This window comes from Idiotropiscis lumnitzeri, chromosome 20 (assembly GCF_059441095.1).
Source record: "Idiotropiscis lumnitzeri isolate Australia: NSW breed Sydney's pygmy pipehorse chromosome 20, RoL_Ilum_1.0, whole genome shotgun sequence".
Classification (NCBI taxonomy): domain Eukaryota; kingdom Metazoa; phylum Chordata; class Actinopteri; order Syngnathiformes; family Syngnathidae; genus Idiotropiscis; species Idiotropiscis lumnitzeri.
In genome coordinates this window covers 3,951,044-3,972,281 of record NC_142410.1, presented here as the reverse complement: position 1 = coordinate 3,972,281, position 21,238 = coordinate 3,951,044, and the positions used below count along the sequence as shown (strand labels likewise).

The window sequence follows — 21,238 nt, the reverse complement described above, 5'->3', positions numbered from 1 at the left end:
TTGTTCTACCATTACTGTGTTGTAGTGCACAACAAAGATCTTGACAGGTCCCTACAGGCTCCTGACGTCAAGCCTATCGAACGCCTTTCGGATGCCATAAAATGTCGACGTCCAACATCAGTGAATTTGGCTTCTGGTAGTGAATGAATGGAAAAAAAAATTCCCATGGACACACTCCAGAAATTTGCAGAAGGGGACCACCTGCAGATTTTCTTCTCTAAATCTTTCCAAGATTTTATCATGGACTATATAACTTTGCTGTAAAAAAAAAAAAAAAAAACACAATATTTCCTGTCTCCAATGTATTTACTCTTACTTGTTCTTTCTCTTTTAGTAAATAAAAATCTAAAGTGATGGATACAGATGGACATCAAAAACTGAGAAGAAAAATGTGGAAGCAGAGGGACATCATAAAAGACCAACAAAAAGAAAAAGTGCGTTCCGGAGCCGTCCTATATTGAGAAGAAGAAAAAAAATGACCTGGAGGAAAAGAAGGATGGACGCAAGATGATTGTCGGCCTAGTCTGAGGTCACGGCCTGAACCATTGAGCCTATGTAGTCTTCTTACGGGGCAGGGGGGCTGCTGGCTCTGACCCCTGTCGAAAACAAAAACAAGCCTTGCTGAGTGGAAGAGACCAAGGAGACAGGTCACCATAAAACATTTTATTTTTGTAAAATTTTTTTAGGTTTATGATTTACAAAAGGAACAGAGACTATTGTATGTATTATGAATATGTACGTGTGTATATCTAAAGTGTGTGTGTGTGTGTTTGTATACATATACATACACATGCATATGGGTGTAATACAGTAAGTATGTTTAAAAAAAAAAATGTGTCCTTGCAATTAAGAAGAGCGAGGTCAGGTGATATTCGAGCCCTGATGTCTTCTGATTGTATCCTGTTGCACAACACACACACACACACACACACCCATTAACACTCTTTATCCTTTTGGGCGTCTGCCCGGGTGAGTGAGATCCTGATGGGTGTGTTTGTGTGCGTGTTTGTCTCAGATGGGTCCGAGCTGGAAGAGCTGTTCCAAATCTTGAAGGACATAAAGATAAGGAGCAAGTCTCGTCTTCTTACCGCTGTAGTTGTTACTTTTCTGGCATGTCTTGAAATGACAAAAAAAAAAAAAAAAAAAAAATGATGAGTTAGTGCCAGTGCACTAGTCTGTACAAAATGGAAATAAGAAAGAATTCTGTGAATAGGTCAAGGTTGGTAGAGGATATGTTTGCTGGAGCCCCCCCGCCCCCCATCATTACAACCAAATATGTCACTGTCGTGTAGTGGTCGAGGTGGCCGTGCTGTGTAGTCAACTGCTTTTATACGTTGTGTCGGGTTGGGTGGGCGGGGCGGACAGCGCACAAATTAGTCAAACATGGGAGTTGCTTTGAAGCATCTGACGGATGGGGACGGAAGGTGGGGGGAAAGTTAAAAAAAAAAAAAAAAAGCACTAGAGCGTTAGGTACAGAAGTATTTGGACAATGACTTTTGGTGATTTTGTTTTTTAGTTAATTTATTCAGTTTACGCCCATTTTTATAGATTTAGTAGTATTTAGATAAATGACCACATTGTAAATAGAACCATATTTTTTTAAATACAGGGCTTGGATGATGCCTCAAGTTAAGAGATCCTAATTGGTGAATGTGAGATTTTTGCCAGACCGATTAAATGTAAATTAAAAGTCAACGCATTAATCACATCTCAATCGTTTTATTTGGTGCACAAAGGCAAAATGTTGGCAATTCGATCAAATCGTTGTCCAAATACCTCTGGGTTTAACCGTATATAGATGAAAAACGTAGTCCCGGGGGGGGGGACAAAAGTTTTATGAAGAGTCTCTTTAATCCTTTCTATTTATATGGATCTCTCTTTAGCGACATCCTTCTATATTTAAACATCGTACTAATAACATGCTGTCGGGCATGGTCGAAAAGTCAATTGTAGCCATTTACTAATGTTGTATTTATTGTATTACCGGTAAGAAGACAAAAACATTTATATATGAATATAGATATCTATTTGTGATCTGCAGCTATTGAGAATAAGTTTGCCTTTGTTTGTTTTTTTTCAACTTTCATGCAGGATTTAATGCACTGTCACTGTATGATGAGGTTTCTACTTGTGTGATGTTTTATTCGGTTGACATTCGTTTTTTCGTTAGTTTGTTTGTTTTTTTAATTTATTTTCAGTTCAGCTACTGAATGTAATTCAAAAACTCTTGGAACTTTTTAGGTAGGTGTTGTTGTTTTATATATACAGTATATATTTAAAAATACAGTGCTCTGTAAATGATATAAATGTGTAAATGATATAGCAAACTGTTTCTGATAATATGCTGGACTTCTACTGACCCGGACTGACTCTGTTATCAATGGCTAATCTGGAAAAAAAAAAAAAGGAGGAAAAGCGAGAATGAAAATTGGAGGAGGGGAGCACCCTGAAGGACCACCAGCACCCGGCAGCCAGTGGGAGAGGCAGAAATGTTTAATCATTGCAGGATCAGTTAGAATTTTTCTTTGCCTGGCTTTTCAAATTTGATGAGAACAAGGAAATTGGGAGCAGACTGTCCCGTGTGAATAATACAGATGGAAAGATGAAAAGGTCTTTTTTTTTTTGAAATACAGATTTTTATTTTATTTTTTTTTAATTCCTTTTTTTTTCTCCTGCTTCCCTGACTCCTAGTGCTGTTAAGGTGCTATGGTTTGGTGTGTGCAGGAATAGAAAGTTAAAAGTAAGTTTTTTTTCCTGAAGAAAAGGGGGTGGACAAAATATTCAGCTTTCATACTACTTCAATGTTTTTAGTGATACGTATAAGTTCTAAAAGTTAATGAATTATTCATAATGATGGCTTTTAGTATTTAAACCAAACGAAATGCAAGAATAACATTTATTTTCATTTCATTTTTTTCAAGCATTCAATTGGAACATCAGTTGTAAGGGAGTGGCAAGAGGGAGAAATGATAAACAACACTGTCAGTTTGTAGCAATCTTTTTATGCCCATGTAGCCTTAACTTCCAAGCTGTGGCGATACAAGAATGGCGGCACTCGCCTTGTTTTGGCCACGGCTTTCAACAATACGGTACTTCCATTGTGGAGATAGAAAAGGGCAGCTTTTGAAACTAGGCCACAATGGGAGGCTTTAAAAATGCTTGCATTGTCGGGGCCTGAAATCTAAACCTTTTTTTTAATGGAGAATTAATAGTGACATATAAATAGTGTGGTTAAGACGGCAATGTCAGGTGCTGGTTCACATTAGGCACCGTATGAAAATTGCTGTGTTTTTAGTCCATAATTTTGACAAGGTGGTCACCTGTATGTGATTTTTATTTATTTATTTTTAAATCTACAAGGAAACAAAAATATTTTACTAGATCATTCTCATAAGTGCAGACATAGATTTATTCTCTTTATGATTCACATCAACAAAAAAATAAAAATAAATCCCACACCAAAACGCAATGAAAACATTTTCCTTGGCAGAGGTAATGGCAGACATTATTGTAGCTTTTTATTGGTAAATGTTTTTTTTAGTTTGATGATTTATCTAAAATGTACGTTCATATTGATTAGCGTTAATAATTGTCTCGTTGGACCGTGTCGATAACTTCACAGTGGTAAGCCATTTAATCGGACTTTTAGGAACACTTTAACGCGATTGTCTTCATTATTTTGTCCACCCTCTGAAAAGAGCACTGTGCATTGATGAATGTAGCAGCCTCAGGGTGCTTTTTTTTTGGTTTGTTTTTTCTCCAATGAACTTTCAGGAATCTCTGACAAAAGGAGGGAATTCTTGCCACAAAATGACACGGAACGTCCCCTCCTCCTCCTTTTCTTTCTCTTCCACCGTCCAATGAACGAGTATTCTGTGTTCCACTCCACTCGATTTTTGCCACTGTTTGAAAAGGGATTTTAGAGATAGATACCTTCCATGTTTGTATCTTCAAAGTGCACATGACACATTAAGGACAGTTGGGTGATACAGTGCATGACGGCGTGTTCTCTGGTCGGAAGCCTTTTCACGGACTGACACGAAATGTGCGTGGTGGTGGTGGGGGTGGGGGGCGTCAAGTGGATTATCTTTCATGAAAGGCTTACCCACCATCATCCCGCAGCGATCCACTGCTGAGCACTTTAACCGGGGATAACACACCGGCAGTTGGGTCCGGGGGGGACAAAAAGAAAAAAAAACACAAACGACACAACGAAAAGAAGAAAACCAGACTAAAGACTTAACAGAAACAAAAACAAGAACAAACTATGAAAGCAACTAACGATGTCAAGCTAAGCAGAGATCGAGTTTTACTCTGATCTTTGCCTTGTTTTTCTTAAGCTAACGTTTTCGGTTCTCTTATTGGTTGTAGACTTTCATCCTGTTTACATCTAACCCCCCGATGCTCATGATCTGGTTGGAGATTTTTTTCTTTTTTTTTTTTTTTTTTTAAACAGAAGCGGCTTCCATTCAAAAATCCTGTCATTGCGAGAGGATCCAACAAGCTAGAATGATCTCCAATCTATCTTCCCCACAGCCTGCCATCTGTTTACCAAACGACATACCGGCTGAAAAATCCTTGAGCTTCCTATCCAATGTCTGCAAGATGTTCCCCCATGTTGTTAGTTTGTGTAAACCTCCGATGCAAGACCTGAAGCAGCTATCCTGTCAAGTGCGCCGCTTGTACCCAAACTTCACCCGAAAAATGATCCATATGCCAAAACCACACCTACCTCCCCTGGTAACCCACTGACCTCCACATCCAAGACCACAGTATACTACGATCAGTCCCAAATATTTTGTAGCTGGCCCATAAGTGAGATTTTTTTTTGTTCTTACTATTATTGTATGTGAGGGGAATTAAAATGATCTCCCAAAACCAAAAGGTTTCTTCAACTAAAAACAAGTTAAAACTTGTATTTAGCCTTTAAAGGCTCCAGTTAGTAATGGGAAAATGAAGCTTCGTGAAGCACTTGTGATATTTGTTACTCCACTAGATGATAATTTTTATCCACGTAGATAAAAATTAGTACTATAGAAATTGATTACATTTCCACTGGATCTTTTAACCGAGAGAGACATCCAGAGGCCTCGAAAAATATCACAAGTGCTTTATGAAGCTTCATTTGTCATGTTTTTTTTTGCCCCCCCCCCCCTCCATCTTCGCTGATATTTTAAACTGGTTCTGTTTGAGGCTTTTGAGTATACTTTACACCTTTACCTTTACACCCCCAACACTCCTCAAACCCCAACAGCCGTCCTGTCCTATGCAGATCCCCAAAGCACAAAGTTTTGAACGGTAGAAAGAAGAAAATAATTTCCTTCCATGCTGTTGTATTCGTCCATCTGTTTTAAGTCTTTTTTTTCATGTGTTTTTTGGCTTTCAATGTGCTTTTTGTATTCTTAAGTGCAGATCTTTTGGTTTTTCTGCCTTTGTATCACTGTATACTAGAACTACAAACTCTTATGTGATATCACTCAATTTTCATTTTTTTTTTCTTTTTCCACATAGGGCTGTAATGAAGAGTAAATGTGTCAATGTGCTCTTGAATTGTGGGATTGAATTATTGAAAAGTCATATTGCAGTGTGGGCGAGCGGTTTGGTGCTATTAGTTTGAAGGCTCATAATTAGATATTGACTTCACTCAAAAGTCAAGAGCTCCATCGCCAATAATTATAATAAAATTATTTCTGTAGCTCTTTTTTTAAAATAAATTAAAATGTTGTACAATCAACAATGACAAATTAAACTTTAAACTTAATGATCATCTTCACTACAGTCCTGCGTGTATGTACAGTTACTCCGTAAGTGTTGGGACATATTTTGCCTCTGTGTGTCATCACAGCAGCAATTTTCACTCTTTTGATTTTCAATATTGTTTAGATTTAAAACCACGTGTAGTCATGCATCGTCAGCAAGTCAAAAGTAATTGGACAGGTGACTATCCACTCTACTGTTTTAAGCAGATTGAAGGTCTCGAGTTGATTTTACTTTGGATGTGTTTGGATAATTCATTTTAAGTTAATAATACTCCGTTTGGTTCTTCACTGAGATTAATAGTAAAAAGGGTTTGGAGTAAAAAAAATTTCAAACAATTCTTTGTGAGGGGAAACAAGTGAGTAAAGACGGTCAATTTTTTTATGTGTCCCAATACTTATGAACATGTTTTTCCTTTCTTTCTTTTCTGTAGAATCCCAACATGCTCCAAACTAATAATACAATTTATTATGATATTGGTGCATTATTCTCACGATGGTTATTACAGTTATTCCAACCATAATTATTATTAATAAACATGTCTTTACTCAATAGATTGTTCCCTTTGTTAATGTGTTCAACGCCGAAAGGGCATTCATGCACTCAACAAAATATGTGACTGAATGTTTGCAACATACTGACTGCCAGATAAAGTGCCAGATTTAAAAAGGACTAGATTTAGATTCATTAAGAAAAATCATTATGGTGACAAAACAACATGCACATAATAATCACAACCAAGTCTTTCGCTCTTGCCGAATAACGAAGGCTGCATTTACGCCACCTGGTTCAAATGACACAATTTCAATTTGATTGTTTCGTTACACATACAGATGGTTGGAAAATTCATGGAGGTAGATAGCCCATATTTAAGTCTATTCTAAAAAGACTCCAAACACCCTCAAAATCAAAATCTTAGAAGGCTTTATGTTGTATTTATGACTGGCTACGTTTAAATCTAAACATTTGTTCGGATTAAACGTCTGATCGAAAAAAATTGATTCATGTACACACCCAATTCGAAATATTCTGACCCGATCAAGCCCATTCTGATAACATTTTTATTCCGAACGTCGATTACTAATCCGATCGGCACGCATAAAAACACTTATTCTGAAATTTCGGAACAAACCGTCTTTACCACACATGCCTTTGACGTCACTATACACGTTTCTGTTATTGTCGTAGGATAGAAAGAGCAGAGCGAGTGAAAGTCATGGCGGCGCAAGACTGAACTCAAAATTGCGGTCTGGCGGATACTTTGCAGCTCAATTAGGAAGTGCTATCTCAAAGTCACAGAGCAAACGGGGGGGAAAAAACACACATGAAATAACGCTCACGTTTAAAGTAGAAATGGACAGAGCCGTGTTTTGTTGACACGGAAGTCGCCACAACTTTTTCTACTATCTGGTCAATTTGCACATAATTTGCTCCAATTGAAAGTTTGATGCATTGAACACGAAAATCCAACCGGGGCCATATTTTTAGTTTCCATGACAACAGAGCAGTCCAAACTCTGATCACATTAAAAAAAAAAAAAAATGTTGTGCATCTAAACGTTGCCAATGCGTGTTCTTTTTAACAAGCAGAAAATTGTGGGACATGTGGCAAATCTTCTGGCACTCAATACCAACCCATTCTCATTCCCAGGCCGCTTTTTTGACTTATATCAGTTGTCTTCATTTTAGACAGGACATCTTCAATTCTATTAATTATATGATTTACGGTTGAAGTACATGGAGAGACTGCCTTTCAAGAAAACTGGTACCAAATTTCTTACTCACTGTGGGGGGCTTAGCTACTCAACAAACATGAATATACGTTCATGTGTATGTTGAGGACCTGCTGTATTGAAATGACCTTCCCCAGAAGTTAATGCTATGTTTATATTTTAGGATTACTTTCCTCGCGGCTGCCTGTGGCTCATCATTAAAATAATTGTGTCGGGGTGTTGACACCATAGTTGTGTACGTCTATTTTTGGCATCTGTGTATGCAGATGGTTTAATGTGTCCAGTGTCATATTGGTGCCACCTAAAATGTACAATTAAATTTTCAGTCCAAAAAAAAAAAAGACAAATCGGAGTCGCAGTCTAAATCCAGCTGAATGTAGCATGCGGTGGTGTTACAGTCGTTTTTCAAGTGGTGCAACTCAGCATGCACGCACATGAAATAATAATATGATCAGCACAATTACATATCACATACACACACCATAGCAAATGGAGGCGTGAGAAGAAAGTGGCAGGTCGACTGAAGTCATCTAAAAAAGTAAGTCAAACTAATCTTTTATGTCTGGGAGCGTTTTGGCTCAAAAGTTGAATGTGAATCTTGTTGGCCTTCATTTTTGGAAAGGAAAGGCCACAATGGCAAAGGAGAGGCTAAACGTGACCAGCGGAATTTTTCGAACCATGGGAACAAGTTTCAAGGTGGGTAGATACTCAACACGCACGTTGCAAACATGAAGTTTAAAACCTTTGCATATGTTTAACATTAACTTTGAACCCAAAAGTGACCCAATGATTACAAATCAGTCCATTCCAAATATCTAATAAAAGAATACATCATTGAAAATACATTTTAATCGTAAAACCTTATTAAAAGAAAAAATAAAATTAATAATAATCAATACAAATTCAAGAATACCTCAGTAAATGTAATACATTTTAAATAATTACTGCATCGGAAACTTGGCTTGATCATGAGAAAGCAAGCGATGTAGGACTGGAAGGATTTTCATAATACGCTGACATTGAATACATGACAGAAATTTCTGCACGCAAGTGGCAAAACCAACACTTTTGATCACTCAGGCGGCACTGCATTAAAAACAGGCATCAGTGTGTAAAGAATTTTGTCACATAGTTGTTGACAGTTTGTCGCTACATCAACAAATACAAGTTAAAGCTCTTCCAGGCAAAGCCACACCATACATCAACAACACCCAGAAACGCCACCCGGCTTCTCGACTGGTGCAACGTGGAAAAGTGTGGTCTGACGAGACAACGTTCGGGCACCAGAAATCAAGTGGAACATTCCAGTTCTCCCAGAATCCTTCAGATTTTCAAGAATTGGGGTAAAGTATTGATGCGATGAAGAAACATTCGTAGAGAAAGACCAATAGGAAATGTATGTGGGATAGTGCCCATGGCCTGGTTAATATCATGCGTGAATTTAAGCAGGAATTACTCATCAGTTAACTAGTTAACTCACCATTTTTGTGTGCCGTTTGACACGATGCCTGAATGTGAGCAACAGCAAACTTAGTACCGTATCAAGTTAACGTTTGCAAACAACTTGCTTAGATTATAATGAGGCTAATTATTTTAAAGCTATTCACCGGGCAAAACAGGTCTTTAAATATCGAACAAAATTCACTGCTGCAGTTTGGCTATCCGTTATCTTGGAAAAAAGTTTGCATTCCACACTTTGCCATTTAACGTCACACTTCAACATTCCCGCAATACATTAAATTTAGAAATACATATAGGTCCCAGGCAGATGAAGTTTGCTGTTTTTGCAGTTTACTTTCTTCTATCTTTGAGTAAAGTAGAATTAATTGGAAGGAAAAACTGCATGAGGGCCACATGGCTGCTGTTAAGAATTATGTTTCGCAAACACAATTCACCCGAGGGGGTCAAAAAGCTCTGACACCAGATTTAGAACCCCACACAGCTTTTTTATGAACATTCTTTCCTAACCAAGTTGTCCTGCCTGCCTGATATAAATTTTATCACAGCAAGCCAGCCCAATTCCTCGAACTGTAAATATCCTGCACCAGGACATCCCATATATTGAGCTAAATTGGTTTAGCCCATACTGTGACCTCCCTTGTCTTGTAAATTGACTGCTGCTATACTTTGTAATGGTCAGAGAACGAGTGTGCGCTATCCTTGCACACAGAACCTCAAAAGTTCCATGCTTCTGAAGTCGCACAATTGTGTTTGGATTAAATCAGGCACCGCTTATTACCTGGCCAATGCCGTCTTTACAATGAGGAACACTGGTGGCTGAATCATGTTGCAGAGACGTTTTTTGGCCAAAGGAACTGGGAGACTAGTCAGGAGAGATGAATCCAGACAAATCCTGGAAGAAAAAAAAAACTTGACCTCAGTTGAAGTTGAACACAATGCACATCGCTGAATTATCAAGTTTGTGGCCTTAGGACAACTAAGTGAATGTCCCAAAGTGGCCCAGCCACAGCCCGGACTTGAATTTGATTTAATATCTCTGGAGAGATCTAAAAATGACTGTGTGCTGACTTCCCCATCCAATCTGGTGGATTTCAAAGGGTACTGCTCAGAAAAATGCACATAACATTTGTGGTGATACTTGCGGATAGTGTTAAATTTACTGACGGACTTTATGACGAAAGCTTGGTTCAAAATAAAAAGACAGACTGATGAATACAGATTGGCTCAGCTTAAAAAGAAATTATGATGGACCAGCAAAATTTACCCACCTCTAGAAAACAGTCAATTAATAATTAATAACACAAATTAATTAATAAATTAGGGAGAGAAAGAGACTTAGACTTTCTGAATGGACTGTACGATTGGAAGAATAAATTCCCAATGAAGAATGTATAACTGGAACACGGTAAATTCATGTTTTGAAGTTATCCACGGCGCTAGCACTGACAACAACTGTCGTCGCTCTCATGAAGCTAATCCAAAGTAGGCTGGTGTTCTGTTTCTGATTATTACACAAGGAGAATCTCATGTTTGAACATCAAGCCGATCGGCTAATATCACATAACCAATGTAAAAAGATGAAGACGTGCGCGGGTGGCTGAGGTGGAGTAGGCCAAAGCATTAATAGTACTCAGTGGTGCGGTAAATTAATTTTGGATTGCTTCTCTGCGTTTGAGCAAAATTGTTGTGTTGAGAGTGAAAAAAAGAGATTAAGGTTTTTAATTACCCAGGGTAATTCATTCCACAAAATAAATCCCAGCTGAATTGGTCGCTTCTGAAGCCGAGTTCTGTCAGCCACCTTGTGTGGTTGTGATTAAAAGATGTCACATGCACAGTGCGCCATCAGTCATGTACACCACACCACAACCGCGTTCGTCTTTTCCAGTTGTTTGGGGGAACCAATAGACAACGTTAAGACTGAATTTAAAGCATCAATTTTTCAAATGAATGAGCTTTACACAAAATCCACCTCTCCCATTTTACAATTTGCTAATCCAACACTAAAGGCACTAAAGAAAATATGTGCCTTGCAAATTAAATCATCCCTATTTGCTCTGTAATTTATTCATAATTGGACTTACTGTAATTAAATAGCAATAATTGCTCAATGTGTTTTTCGGTGAGGTTTAGGCAATTAGTCGGTATTACTGACAATTAGAGTCGACTTCTCCTGACATCCGACGATTGGCTGTCACTCCAGGTTCAGGCGGTTCAAATTGGTGTGTGTAACCTTAGCTAGACAATGTTCACGAATGGCCGTGGTGGTGTGAAGACATCATCTTCTGTGTGTCATGTTTCCAGCAGCAGACTAGTTCTGTGTGGTTCAACTTGCCGTAACAACAAAACGGCATTTTTTATTTTTTTTTTTAAACCGGTTAATTAATCAAACAAAGAAGATAAGTGAAACCTGGAGCTGTGTTGCATGCTAATGTTCTCGGGAAACAAGTAGACAACACAAAGCGTGTAAAGTCCTGTCATCCTTTAAACCAGCTTGTTGCTATGGCAGTTTTTCATGTCATCCTATTCCCTCGCGGCACACATTGCATCGTACGTGGAACTAACAAATCTCGGTCCCGTGGTCAATGCACAGCATAGTTTAGCTCCGCCCTCCATAACGCAACTCGTAACCTGACTTGGTTTACGTTCAGATTCCGAGCAAATGCGACCGACCTGTATCAGATTTATTTTATTTTTATATGACAGTCCGAACAGCTTCATATCTGGTCCTGGATCGGATTTGAAACTGTTTTTTTTTTTGTTTTTTTTTTTACAATTTGATCGCTGTCGGAACGACCAGGTGGCATCTATCCAACCTATACGTCAGTGGTCCTCAATCCTGTTCCTCGAGGGCCAGTGTCCTGCCAGATTTCGATCTCTCACTGCTGCAACTAATGATCAGATAATCAGCAAAGTATACACGAGCTAGATAATGATCCTGATCATTTAAATCAGGTGTGTTGCAGCAGGGAGAGTTGGAAAACAGACAGAACCCCGGCCCCCGAGGAACAGGATTGAAGACCCCTGCTATACGTCCTATGCTGTTATTTTTACACAAATCACAGCCAATGGTTTATGCCTGCTGTAATTTTGTTTGAAAAATTACAAATAATCAATTCTCAAAAGATTGACTTCATTCTTTCCATCAGGCAGTGAATGCTTTGTGGCGTTGAAGCCAACTAACATCTTGCTTTTCCTTTCTTAGTTGAAACTGCTTTGTCTCATCAAATCAGCCACCCAATAAAACTATTGTTTTGCATTCCTTTTATTTCCAAGCATTTACCGACCGCATAACTTTTGATTTGCTTTCCTTCAACAACCCGAATTCCAAAGAGTGAGCTGTCGCTTGAGATAATTGCCTTTGTGTGTTTGGATGTATACTTGAACTACACTGGGTGGGTTTTTATATCAAAGGGACTCCGAGCTTAATTCACCAGTGTGTGAATGTCTTTGTGAGAAGTTAATCGCTTATGGTGGGCTGGGATAGCTTCGTGCCCTTGACATGTGTTTGACAAGAGCTCAATGTGTAAATCCATTAATTACCGCCCTCACGTCTGCTACGGCTGGAGTTGGAATCTTGGAAGTGCTAAAAGCAGCACTGGGAATAGTGAGGGCACGGTTCGGTTTACTGGAGCATTTTGGGTTGATGACCGGTGAGTGTAGGAAATTGAAAGGATAGCACCTTGACAGATGGCGGCCCCTCGGCAGTGTAAATGAAAGGCCCAAAAATGGGAGCTGGTGTTTTAAGGCAGCTAAACACTTTCTCGTTGTTCTATACGGTGACATGTGGTCGCACACACAGTCACAAAGTTTTGGAGTTAGGTGTGACTGATTGGGATCCTCAGAGAAAGATATTCGTTCTTCTAAATTAGACCATATTGGTCGGCGCCCTTCTGATGCAGAAGTGTGTGTGTGCTATTTTAATAGATTATTCTCTTCAGTCTTCACCATTGATTCTCAAACGCGCTGTATAAATAAAGCTGCTTGGCCTCGCCTCAAACGTAGTCAGACGTAATCTTGTGTCAGATGGACCCGAGAACAATTTCAATGGTTTCGTCCACACTCTTTGATGCGACGCCACGCACCTGTTGCCCATTGGCTTCAGTGATTACTACGCTACTTAAACGCACCGCGCTGACGTCTCAGCGTCAGATTATTCCTTTGCTCACGTTCATGACCCAAGTGGTGATTCTCGATTCCTCGTTGTTTGCCTCACGTATTTCTCGATCTCGTTTCTGGTTAATGACTCCGCTCTCAGCCTTTGTCCTTCTCGGTCGCGTCCGTTCCTCGATTGGCTTTCCTTATCCTTTGGTGGTAAGCGATTTTCGTTCCGTTCTGTTCCTTGCCTTTTGCAAGCGATTTTGTTTTCGTCGTTATTTTCCTGGGGCGGTTTTCCACCAGCGTTTTGCGTTGCACTTTTCGGTATCGCGTGATTGTAGTTATAGTTCTAGTGTACATAAGAATTTTTGTTGTATTAATAAATACCTTTTATTAAGAACCCCACTTCTCTGTGCCTGCGTTTGTGGAGTCCCTAAATTGCTTTTCCGGCGGCTCTGGAAAAGCAAACCCCAACAATCTGCCTGAAAAATCACAATGCAATGTTTTTTATTAAAAAAAAATAATGGGAAGAATAATAATAGTTCAGCCCTTCTCTGAAACTACAAATACCCAGTGGCATTTTTTCATATCTGTAGAATTTGAATTGTTATGCCCAACAGAGTTTGATACCACCAACCAACGTTTGACATGATGAAGCGTTTGGTTTGGGAACTCGAACCAGAATTTGGAGGTGTGCACAACACATGGCGACACTATCCTTGAAATGTTTTATACTCTGCCAAGAAGGAGGTTTGGTTCCATTTCCATGAGTTATACATAATATAACTTTGAAGAGCAAATAAAATAATGTGAAGTGGGATGATGTCTCTTTGGCTTAAACACTATAAAGCATTTACTGTCTGTGCTGCTGTTAGAGTACTAATAAACACGTTTTCTGTAGGGGGTAGAAAAAGAGAATAATTACGCAGTGGGGATGCATAAAGCAGTGTTGACACCACTTATAGCCTATTTCAGTGTGTATTTTATGTGTGTTTAGACAACAAAATGGGGTTTTATTTTAGGTGGAAGCCAGATGTTGATGTCCTTTTGGACTACTCACTTCCCTACTGCCTTCCTGTGCCTGTATACTTCATTAATTAAAAACAATCATTTTTCTCCTCTGTTGCCTATCCTCCCTGCTGTCCTCTTTTGTAATTAAATGTTCAAAAATACTACCCCTGTGTGTGTTTGTCTGTGTGACGTGCGTAAAAGCAAAGAAAGAGACCTGCTGTGTACAGTTTCATTATGCAGCAGATGCTTCGACGTCGTCAAGGCCACAAACTCGAATTTAATGAGGAAATAATTAGTGAAACACAAAATCCTTAGCGGTGAGGGAAATTGGGTAAAAATTGGTAGGGGGGGTGAGAAATATAATATGTCAGGCACCTTGACACAAATGTTTCATAATGAAGGGTTTTTTTTTTTTGCTTTGATTCATAAATGCAGAGCGTAAGGATGCAGCAACCCCGTCTTCTACTTCGTAATTGTGGCAAATTCATCACCAGCGCAGAGCATATTCAATTCAATTATCAAAGCATTTACGGTCAAATGTGGCGGAGTCGGCCATGTTAAGACAGGTGACAGGTGCACAGTGCTGTAGTCGGAGGTAATCGCAAATACTTAAATTCTTGACGCATTTACTACCGGGTTGGTTGATTACAAAGCTTATTAACGTGGAAAATTTTTCTTTACAACATTATGTTCTATGCGAGCTCACTAGTTGAAACATGGCATTCTGATTAATATTGCATTTGTGGATTATGACTTCACAGGAAAAGCCACCCGTTTTCATCAATATCAGGGGTGGCCATTTTGACACTTCTGTCAACTGAAAATGAAACCACAGTTGCTCAGGGCTCAGTGAGTGACCAATCATGGCTCAGCTTCAGAAAACAGGTGAGCCGTGATTGGTCATTACCTGAGTCCAGCGCTTTCATTTTCAGACAACGAAAGTGGCAAAATGGCCGCCCCCTGAGATGGCTATAAACAAGTGGAGTTTGCTGCTAAACTCATATTTGACAAATGTGATACTTATTAGAATGCCATGTTTAGACTTGTGGGCCTGCATAGAACACATTAAAGCAAAATAATTTTGGAGATTGTCTTCCTCTTTAACGTGAGTGCTGTGCCACAAATGTTCAACTTCCCTGCTCATCTTCAAAGAGTATGTGCATCATTGTCCACAATAAATAATGGTGGTAAAGTTGAACAAATACATTTTTAGACGCAAGTTAAGGAATATGTCATGTCATGCACTACAGAATATTCATAACAACAGTTATGTCACTTGCTCTATGGCACCCATACACTTGGATAAATAAACGTGCAAACTACACCAAGTGGTAGGGAACGATCAATCAAGTCATTTTTGTCAAACCACATATAAACGTGTTTTTGTGTTATAAACCAGTCTATTTATTAAAAGAACTTGATGTTTGCCAGGGCAGCTACTGCTGACCCTCAAAAACAACGGAGGTCCCAATACTCCATCTGAGGGCACAGTGGCGTTTTTTTTTTTATTATTTTTTTTTTTAAGTTATTTTATTAATTACTTGACTCCATTCATATTTTATTTGTCTGACTCTATAGTTTTTAATCCTTGTTTTCTTCATTTTATTAATTTTCATCTTTTTATTTCATATATTTGTCCATTGTTTTAATATTGTAAATATTGACAATATAATGCCTGTGTGTGCGCGTGTGCATACATATATATATATATATATATATATATATATATATATATATATATATATATATATATATATATATATATATATATATATATATATATTGCGTCAACTATCTAGCTGTATCTAATGTATTTTTTATGTTGAATTCAATGGTTTTAATTATTCTTAACAAGCCAGTTAAATAACTATCGCTGACGAAGACAAAGCAAACAGTTGGAAAATTGGTAGAGAATTTGAAGGGTTGAATAATCATTATATATAATAATTATTTCAAAGATTGTGTTCCATTAACTGACTGGAAAATTAGATTAAATCCCATATGAATTTATTGCACGACTTTTGCATTCTGCACTGCATGTGCCATTATTTCAATTATTTATTTTTTTTGTAATATTGTGCAGCCCCAGTTTAAATTATGCCTCCTCTGTATGGAGAGAAAATAACCCCCGCCCCTCAAAAAAAAAAAAAAAAAAACTAACAACAACTCTCTTTTGAAGTTTTACTAAAATATGAACTTGTTTTAAATACCGCTTCTGCAGAAAATCCGGCTTGAACAAAATATTTAATACATTTTCAATGTAATAATATATAGTTAAGTCAAATTGCAAGGACATTCATTTAATAAATTGAAATATCACTTCAGAATCTGTGGCATTCGTTTTTCAAGGAAGTAAAGTTGAACAAAAAATTATTAGTTAGTACATTTGAGTTTGCCATGTTTCTTTACTTGTTGCAGGTTCTAAAACCTACGGAGCTGTCGGACCAGGACAGATCCAACAGCGCCTCAACCTTCCAGCAAGGTTGCCCTTAGCAACAAAGCATCTTGAAACAATTGAAGTAAACATTTGCGACTGTGTTTTGTTTCAGATTTAAGCGGATAAGACGCTTGTGTTGTTTTGTTGTTGGTTTTTTTGTTTGTTTTTTTCCAAACAATTTAATCACGATCACTAATGAAGCAAAGTAACAACTGACTTAGTCATATTTGTCTTGAATTGCAAAGCAAGTTGACTTTGTAAACTCTCTCCTCGCGGATGACATCATGAAATCAGCGAAAGTAAACTAGTATTTGTTAGGTTTTAGGGCTGTCACATAATCCAGGAGGGCCATTAGCGATATAAATGACCACCAAAAGGGATGCCAACCATTTTCCCTATTGTAGGTCCGTTTTTCCAGTCTCAGCTCTTGGCCATTATCCAAAAAATACAAGTCTTTATTTACTTTTTTTTTTTTTTTTTCAAAAATCACAATTGAGATGACCGAATGGTATAAAACCTCACATGGTCTTGCATTCTTCCTCTTTGCTGAAATTATAAATTAAATTGGAGAACAGAGCAAGAATCGAACAGGGATCTACCGATGATCAAACGCTGTCCTAAACCATTGGACCATGTCAGATTGATCCACTTGTTTTATTCATACATTTGGGTATATTGAAGTGAATTTATAACATTTGGGATATGGGTATGGATAAATAGGACTATTAGGACCGTTCACTGATTGAGAACCCGAGTTCAAAGGTAGATGTCTCTTTATAAATTATTTTTTCGCTCCCCCTTTTCAAAGCAACACTACTTACTTACTGTCAGTTGTTAAGTTTTTTTTTTCTGTCATCATCAGAAACCCGTTTAAGAGGACATAAAAAGGCGTCAATCTTTCCTCTGACAGTCCCCGGTCGTCTTCGTCCACCAGCTGCGCTTCACGCCTCCCCACAAGATTATTGCAAACATTACCAAGGTGACTATTCACTATTTAATTCCCTCTTAAAACTCACATCTTATGTTCACTTTGACGGTACAATAGCACTTTTGGCGAGGTCGCACCATGCTAATACGCAAAGCTAAAATGTTTGCTCTCGCATTGGTAATTATTGTCTCCGACAACCTTAAATTGCCGAACGACGCCAAACTTGTGCTGAAGTATTTTAGGCATGCGTGTTAATTGTTTAATTTCTGGCCACAGGTGCAAATCTTCAAATTGAGAGTAAAGTGGCCAATTTCCCGTGCGTTTTAATGTAGATTCAGAACCAAACAATTTGAACCGTCTTATTTCTGTCCCGGGGCTTACATCTTACAAAACGACCAGATCGACTGCAAAATGACGATTTATTTTTTTTAAATAAGACATTAAGCTGACTAAATCAAATTTTAGTACACAACACAAAGCAAGCAAAACAAATTTTGGGGGCATGGCTTCACGAGACATTTGCGGGTCTATAACATGTCTAAATGACAATGTCTTGAGCCACTAGCAAAAAATATTTCAAAGTAGAATATTCACGTTACCTATCAGAGACGTCCAGCTCCACTCATCACTGGTAAAACGCTTTAATTCATGTATGAATGTTCGACTAATTATTTCTATATGAGCTGTCCAAGGGGGGGGGTGCTTACTGTGATACAGACACGAATCAGCACAGGTGTGTCAAATCCAGGTCCAGACAGTGTATAAAAAAAATACCACGATTTGACTTTAGGTGCGTCTCCTCAACCATCTCACCTGCTAATTGAGTCACCTGGGGCTAAAGAGTGTGGCATAGTTAAAAAAAAAAAAAAAACATGCACTCAATGGCAACACGTAGGTCATTGTTTGTGCTGCAGTATCACTCTAAGAAGAAGCACCAGTCAAGATTCTGGAGGAGAGCTAGGAGACATGATGTAACTTTTCAGCAGTGTCCATTCCAAACTTTTTTTTTTCCACCTCCCCCTCTTTTTCTGCAGTCATGACAGAGCTTCACTGACAGCTTCAGAACAAGATTGACGTATTGGGTGAGCTTTTTTCCCCCCCTTAAAATTTGCCTAAGCTGCAGTCAGATGTTCAATCCTGTTTCCTGGAAGGTTTAGCAATCTGCTGCAACACCTGATTCAAATGATCAAGATTGTTTTCCAGATTTTACAGACCTTGCTGCTTATCTGAATCAGGTGCGTTGCAGCAGGAAGACAAAATATCAATGAGGTACTCTAACTTTCTTATGTGCATGTTTGTTCTGCTCTTTTTTTGGTATTTTTTTATTTTTTTAAAGAACAACATTTCCACTCCCCTAACAATCAGACTAAATGGAAAAAACGCTTAAGAGTTGTTTGTCCTGCTCTTATCCAACAGGTGATGCTGAAGATCAACTTGTGAAGTAAATCTCCTCTTCTTCAAGGTTCGGACTTAATGAATCCAAGTACTTGATTGTTTTTTCTTTTAGTTGAGTTAGTGCAAGCTATCTGGAAACATGGTGTCGTGATCAACTTCCTATCCAAACGCTCACATGCTTTTTCTTTGACTTTGCATGCAGTGCAGCTTCCAGTAAAAGTGCTGTCAGGGACTCTGCCGCAGATGCAATCCACCAGCTCAGAAAAGAGACTAGTTCTGCAAACGTAAGGAAGGTCCTCAAAGCTGCATACACTTTCAATATTGAGACATACAAATAAACATACTAAATGGCAGCTTGACTGGTCGCTCGTTTGTTGTTTGTCCATCCTGGGGAAATCGCTGAAGTTTGAGGAGCTCAGCCTGGTGTTCATCATGCTTCACCAGCTGCTGCAGCAGAAGGTTCCAGTTTACAGTTGTTAACATTTGATTAGAGTAAAAATTAGTTGCTGTGGTCCTTGTCATTGCAGGTGAGACACTACATTATGTTGCTTATGCCGTCAGCTTTGAGTTAACCTTTGACTCACTTATGTCTGTCTTGGGTCCACACGCTGGTCGGGGCGTTTCTTACTGACTTTATCATGAGAAGACAATCTTTAAACGTCGTCCTACTGTATTGTCACCTTCCGCCCGCCCCAACTTGAATAGCGCACAGCATGAAGCTTGCCATGGCGTTGCCGGTGACTGCATCAACGAACCGTTCGGTAAAACGTAACTGCATTTCTGCTTAGTAATTGATGTCTACTCGCATGTTCCTTGTCATGAAGATGGCGCCACAGGAGTGCTACGAGATGAAACAAGCTTTTGTTGCTGCTTCCTCAACCAAAAGGTTCTGAAGCCAAACTTTGAGGCAGCCTGAGAAGTGGGAGACCTTTACACTTAAGCGGTATGCTCTTTAAATGCTTTTCATTGCAAAATCGTGTTTTTTTCAGCTTTCTTTGTGCAAGGAACATAAGCATCTTTTTCTGCAACAAGAAGTTGACTGAACTCTTTTTTTTTTTAAACTCACCGTTTTTGCCTTTGGTCATTCAGATGCTTGACCACGTTCTTCTCACTGGCCGACAACTTTATCAAGCAATTTGGGCTTTGTTTGCTTTGTGATTGTCTACTAAGCAAAAAAATAAAGCTTAATTACAAACGTTAACTCAACTTTTTTATTAAACATCACAATTATAATTTTTATTTTAATACAAAAATGTCTTTTTTTTTCTAAATTTTTGGGGCAAGTTTTTTTTAAATATTTATTTTCCCTTTCTCCATTTTTTTTCGGGGGAAAATGGAAAGTGATGTGGCTAGGCTGGAATAATGCTTGATGATTTGCTGATGGGTGGAGCAATGAGGATAAAATGCTGTTATGGGTTAAAAAAAGTGGGTGTGGCTATGCAAATTAGCATCACTGTGATTGGTGGGATTTTATGTGAGCAGTGACGTGCAGAATTATCTTTGTGGGATTGGTCAATTGGGCAAAATTAAATCATGCAAATTGCGACATTCTGATTGATGGATTGTTTGGTGGGCGTGGTTATAAAAATCAGAGCAGCACTATGATTGGAATTAAAATTGGGCGGATTTAGGGGGCAGTCATAGCAGCAGACAGTTTTTCGAAGGCACCGTTTGAGTCTTCAGGTCAAAGTTGCGCTTCCGTTACTACATGGGATTCGAGTCTTTTACTGTTCCTCTTGAGCTCACATGACCCGAACCTCAAGGAATTTATAGATTCCTCAACTTTTTGAAACATGTAGAGACAAAACAGGAGTAGTTATGTTACACTTGTGTCCACATCATTGACTGATGTGCAATTCTCACCTCAACACTTCAAACAGCCTTTGAGTAGTTTTTCACAGCAGTGACCACAATGCGTGAAAGCCTTCAAATGAGTTGAGGGCAAATTTATGAATAAAAAGCAAAGACTCACATTCCAGTTGAACAATTTATTGTTTAGTTGACTCTTGTGTATCAATCATCTTGAGTTCCATGAAATTATACCCTTATTGTCACTCATCAGCCCAAAATCACTTTCAGTCTTCACGGTTGCATATGGTGTTGACACAATATTATGTTTGACACTTCTTGTGTTTTGACTCTCTCAACTGGTGATTAGCATCACAACCAAATGTTTAAAACTCAGCATTAATAAAACTGTCTATCATTGGTTGTTTAAATATTCAAGGGACAAGAATACCCAGAATGGCATGTTATCTCGTTGCACACTTGAGTACAATGACAATAAAGGGATTTCTAATTTTCTAATTCTAATATCAAGTGTGGCATTGTAGATTCTTGGATGAAAAGGGACAGTTTCAATAAAATAATTCTGGTAGTTTTATACTATATTACAACAATGATGTCTGTACCCCAAATCTGG

At 38.4% G+C, this 21,238-nt stretch overlaps 2 long non-coding RNA genes across 4 annotated transcripts in view; one reads left to right on the top strand and one right to left on the bottom strand.

Annotated features, from left to right (window-relative positions):
* Positions 1-895: 895 nt before the first annotated feature.
* On the bottom strand, positions 896-18,255 carry LOC148317159 (uncharacterized). Its single transcript, XR_015840069.1, has 3 exons — positions 18,021-18,255; positions 9,729-9,842; positions 896-1,116 (listed from the first exon to the last, which is right to left on the bottom strand). It is a non-coding gene; the product is annotated as an uncharacterized LOC148317159 (long non-coding RNA).
* The window catches only part of LOC148317158 (uncharacterized), a 12,669-nt gene continuing 8,699 nt past the window's right edge, over positions 17,269-21,238 (top strand). The window contains exons 1-6 of one of the 3 annotated variants that reach the window (XR_015840065.1): positions 17,269-17,472; positions 18,456-18,503; positions 18,838-18,883; positions 19,019-19,100; positions 19,222-19,343; positions 19,641-19,759. This is a non-coding gene — a long non-coding RNA (uncharacterized LOC148317158). The remainder of the gene's footprint in view (positions 17,473-18,455; positions 18,504-18,837; positions 18,884-19,018; positions 19,101-19,221; positions 19,344-19,640; positions 19,760-21,238) is intronic. The other 2 variants (XR_015840066.1, XR_015840067.1) reach the window with 2 other exon arrangements.